The sequence below is a fragment of the Passer domesticus genome, chromosome 12 (assembly GCF_036417665.1).
Source record: "Passer domesticus isolate bPasDom1 chromosome 12, bPasDom1.hap1, whole genome shotgun sequence".
Classification (NCBI taxonomy): domain Eukaryota; kingdom Metazoa; phylum Chordata; class Aves; order Passeriformes; family Passeridae; genus Passer; species Passer domesticus.
In genome coordinates, this window is record NC_087485.1 from 3,130,483 (window position 1) to 3,135,580 (window position 5,098).

The 5,098-nt window shown below is 46.0% G+C and overlaps 1 long non-coding RNA gene across 2 annotated transcripts; it reads right to left on the reverse strand.

Annotated features, from left to right (window-relative positions):
* Nucleotides 1–2,388: 2,388 nt before the first annotated feature.
* LOC135279424 (uncharacterized) lies at nucleotides 2,389–4,393 on the reverse strand. Of its 2 annotated transcripts, none has more exons than XR_010346661.1 (2): nucleotides 3,524–4,393; nucleotides 2,389–3,309 (listed from the first exon to the last, which is right to left on the reverse strand). It is a non-coding gene; the product is annotated as an uncharacterized LOC135279424 (long non-coding RNA). The 2 variants fall into 2 exon arrangements; XR_010346660.1 differs by having other exon boundaries at nucleotides 2,389–3,443.
* Between the last annotated feature and the right edge of the window lie 705 nt (nucleotides 4,394–5,098).

A 5,098-nucleotide genomic window follows, 5' to 3' on the forward strand; every position in this document is an offset into this window, starting at 1 on the left:
CTTACACACAGGTCACACATGACCTGGCACAGCAGCCCAGCTCCTACAGTTTTCTTCTCTCTCTGAGGAAGAAAATGTGCTGCTCTCCCCCCTCCACGCCAATTTAGATTTGTAATTGTGTGTAACACGGCCTGATTCTGCTTTCTTTGCAAGTAATTGTTTGCTGGGAGATTGGAAGAGATAATAACTGAGAATAAAGCAACTCCCTTCACGTGAATAATTGCACCATCAGCCCGTTAGTGAGAGTCACAGCCAGGAACTTCCAGGCTCTGCTGGGGCCAATGCAAAGTCTCAGGAATGCATAAGCAAACCCATTAGACACAATTCATCTACTGGAGCAGCGACTCATTCAACACAGCAGCTCCTGGAAACGAGGAAAATCATGTTCAGTGCAGGAATAACTCATGGCTGGTCCCCCCAAAGGGCAGAAAGTGTTTCTTGTAAAGCAGCACTGTTTATAAAGTCACCACCTAAAAATAGATACTTCAAGGGGAAATGCTAATTCTCCATAAATATATTTTTGACAGGTGTACTGCAAACCCAGATGTCAATGCATCAGTCTGCAAATTTTCAGAGGAAGGAAATAAAAATTCTACAGGCTTGCCTGTAGAAGGCAATGGAATGGGATGGGAATTGTGAATTGAAAGGCTGGAGTTGTGCCCACCAGTCAGCCAGGGCACCTTCAGCCTGCCTCACCTTCCTCTCATTCTGTGCGTTCCTCCTCACCCTGTCCCTCCTTCCCCTCATTCTGCAGTGGGTTGTGTTCCCACACTCCGTGCAGAACGGAGGCAGGGAATAACTCCTGTGATATTCCTGACAGAGGGCTTTGTAAACCAGTTCCTTCCACGTCAGAGCTTTGAGGCCACCATCAAAAGTGGTTTCGGGGCACTTGCTGACCTGAGGTGGAGCCCAGAAGCCGAGGGGTTTCTGGCAGAGCCACAGAGACTGGAAAGGGCCCCAGGAGCTGGAGATCCACGAGGAACCTTGGCCTTAGCCCCGCATATCTCGGGCTGTGAGTAATGTCTGAGCACTGCTGCTGCTCTGGTTCCCCAATGCCAGCCTGGATCGTTACCCTTTCCACCAGGGGATGGATCCTGCTGCCCCTGGAGCCAGCTGGAGCCTGTCCATGGAGCAGAGAGGGGCTGGAGCAGCCCCACTGCTGCCCCTGTTTGTCCTTGTTCCTCTCCCTTCCAGCCCCACCATGGGCACTGGAAGGGACCCAGGGCAAGCCCTGGAATCCACAGCCATTCCTCAGAGGGGATGGAGCTCCTATTTATGGAAAGCAGCAAGAAGGACAGAGGGTTTTACGATGAGGTCTGGAATGAGGCAAGGGAAAACAACGTGAGCGCTTCGGATCCCAGCAGGGTTTGGTGTCTGAGCCAGGTTTAAGGGGTTTTTTTGAGGTTTAAGGGGGGGGCACTGCCCAGGTGCACCCCAAAATGTGCCCCATAGGAGGTTTTATCTGCTGGCATCACAAGGATCAGCTCTGGGGAGGGCTCATTGCAGAGCCAGGCTCTGTTGCTCCAGCTCCTGTAAAAAATGAACACAGCCCTGGTCCCCACCCCAGAGCACAGCCAGCACTTGGAATTGCAATTATCCTGCCAGGCTGCAAGCCCTGACCCTTGGTGGGGTCGTGGTCTGGCAGAAAGGCTGGGAAAGTGGTGATGGTGGAGAGCAGAGCAGTGCTGGCAGCAGTGTTTCAAAGAGGCAGGGATGGGCAGGGCTGTGTTTGCAGCCTCTGAGGGCTCCTCTGGGTCAGGGCACTCTGAAATGTGACACAGCCCTGCCCATCCTACCCCAGACAGGGAATAAGGCCTTACAAAGGATCACTGAAATTCTGGGGTTGGAAAAAACCAACCTTCATCAGAGGGCTCTGCATCAATCTGTGTGTGCTTGGCCTCCCTCACTGCACATGGGGAGTATTTTTTATTATTATTATAATTATTATTATAATTATTATTATCATTACAATCACATTATTATTAAATTAGTATTATTACATTATTTTTACATATTATTATTATTGTTGTTGTATTCTGCCCCTGCTGTTTGGGTGTATGTGGCAAAGCAAAACCCCAACCCTATAAAGTAGGAATGTGGGAGGTGTGAAGTCAGCAGACTCACAACAGGCACAGAAGAACCTGAAACTTTTTCTAATTAATTTTTTTAAGGTATGTCCCTCCTGCTTTGAATTTCATCCCTTAATAGCAGCTTATCCCCTCAGCTGGGATAAGCTGCTCTGGTCCATTGTATTTTGGGATGAAATCCTGCTCCCATTTCAAGTGAAATTGCTCTTCATTCTCATAGCCCAGGGACTGCAGCATATGTGCTGAAATCTGTGGGTTTCACACTCTGCAGGGGAGCAAATATTGCCTTCAAGACTCAGTTTTCATTGAGGATTTTATGGAAGGAAACATTCCAGTTGTTCAAAGGCTGCATTTGAAAAATGCTGATTCTGCAAGGTCTTTCATTTGGAGCCAAATTTAAGGTAATGGTTATCCTTTCCCCACGTCAGAATCAGAAATATGAAAAATACTTGTCAAAAGATTTTTCATTAAAACCTGAGAAGTGAGGCCAGGGGGTCAAGGAGCTCTGGAAAACAGAAATCCTTAAGGATCATGTCTGGTTGTATTTTTCTGAATGGGAAAGTTGCTTTGTTTGAGCCTTTCAAGTGTCTGCTGATAGAGACGAAGCAAAGCCCAACCTCTGAGGATGGAAATGGAACTGAAACTCCATCTCAGGGCAGTGGAGACACCAAATGCCTTTTGTTTTGGAGGAGCTGACCCCTAGGAATTCAAAGTCCAATACTTGACTCCAAAGAACAAGCATAAAGATGGTTTGGGTTGGCTTTATAATTTTTTAAAAATTTTTAAAAAATTTTTTAATTACTGAAAAACTAAAAGCAGATATAAAGATGCAGGTTCACGTGGTTTTCTTGGTGAGGTGACCTGGGAGTCACTCTCTTATCTCTGCACAAATCTGATGGGCCATTCCTGTCAGTGCCAGCACTTCCAGGGAGCTGCTTCAAAATATGGAAGAGAAAATATAGTGAGAGAAAATATCTCCCCTGCCCCCACAGGGTGATGTGATCAACTCCAAGACTTTCCCTCCTGCTCTCTGTCCTTTTCCCAACAATTTGCTTTTTCCTTCTGCATTTTAGCCACTCTTTCTCCTCTCTCCTGGAGAAAAATCAGCTTTCTTACTTTTATTTTCATGGCTCCTGGGATGCTCAGGCTGCTGATGTATCAGGGGGAGCAGGATATGCCAGCTGGGAGAGCTTTGAAGGGAGAAGTTCCTTGGGTGCAGATTCTGCAGAGACACATCAGAGATATGGAGCAGTGGAAATGCACCAAACTTGCCCAGAGACAGGACAAAAATTTGGAGACTCCTTCTTTTAAAGAGTGATCCAATGTTCATTCCTCTTGGATTACAAGTTAAAATATCTTATGAGGAAAAAAAAAAATCAGTTGTTCTTATTTTCCCTAGGATTTTTCATGTAGAAGTATAATAGGAGCATAATTACCTTAAATCAGGCATGGACCATGAAGGAAACAGATGCTTATTTCTTTTAGAGATTAGGCAACCTTGCAGACTGCCCAGTAGGAAACAGAGTAGAAAGCAGGCAATATATCTCATAAGCATCAGGCAAATTGCAACATTGCTCAGGAAATAACTAGATTTTATGACTGATAGGAGGAAAAAAAAAAAAGCCTTTTTTTTGTTTTTAATGCAGGTTGTAGCAAGATTTCATTCATTCTGAAGTAATCTGCCTCTCCAGCAACTTTATTTTGGCCAGCTGCACCTCCTGGATCTGCCTGATGGTTTGAAAGAGAAGAAAAAGGGGTATTTCCTGAAAATCCACTGAACACCCCTAGAGCACAGCACCAGCAGCTTTCCTTGAGCTGCCATTTGGGGGTTTCTGAGCTCAGCACTTTTCAGGAGCTGCTGATCATCACTTGGACCTCAGAGCCCACACCCCTGTGAGGTCCTGGGGCTGCTCCCCAGCCTGGCCAGCCCCAAAAGCAGCATTTTTGCTGTCAGAGTTTCCTGCCTGCCTTCAGAGCAGCTCAGGAGAGGTGGGAGCCTTCAAGCATCCTCTGGCCTCTGCTGAGGAGAGATTTTCCAGTTCATTAAAGCCCTGATCCATTAATGGGCTGTGCGTGATTTCAGGGGCTGCTGTGCAGGGCTCCTGCAGTTGCTGCCTGGAGCTTGTTAGTGTAATTTTCTAAAGATTAGCAGGCATTGATTGCACTGGGAAGCCCTGGGGAAATGCCCTTCATCTCCCCTGACTGCGGGGTCCCTGCTGGGCTCCCAGGGAAAGTTTTTCTCTTTGTAAAACTGCAGCAGCTGCAATGGAGAGCCATTAGCTAATGGCAGCTCCATGGAGGCAGACACTTGGGTTTTACATCCCTGAACCTCAGAGAATGACCAGAACAATTCTCATCTCAATTCTTACTGCTCCTGTGCTGTTCACAAGTGAAATGCGTTGTGGAAGATTGTTTACCTGAAGGGAATTGATAATTGGGTCCTGGTGTGGGTGTTTTGATTCACTGAACAGTTGGATCCAGGTGTGTGTGTCAGGACTGTCAGCTGACAGCCACGAGAGGTTGTACAGGTGAGTTGAGTGCTTGAAAGATTCAGTTTAGATGTAATGAAATATAATATAGTATAACAAAGTAATTAATTAGCCTTCTAATAGGATAGAGTCAGATCCATCATTTTCTCCCTGCCTTGTTTCTGATATCCCCCAGGTTGGCTGAGCCCCCGAGGGCTCCCACAAAAGAGAGGCACTGACTCAATTCTGGCTTCACTTTCACCACTCTAGCTCCTATTAAGCTCAACAGGCTCGGACAGAGATGCTTTAGATGGAATTTACCTGCTGGAAGGACACTGTGTATATATTAACACAGAAGGGTGGTGTATATGTGCAACTTATTAGACACTGGAGAAGGAAAACTAACCAGAATAATTCAATTTCCTAGACAAAAGGTGGAAAGTACTAAAATTAAGTAGCAAGTAATTCAATTTTCTGGTTACAAAACAGAACATTCTTGGTAGAATTAATGAATGAATGCCGAGTTTCTGGGCCAGTGTTTAC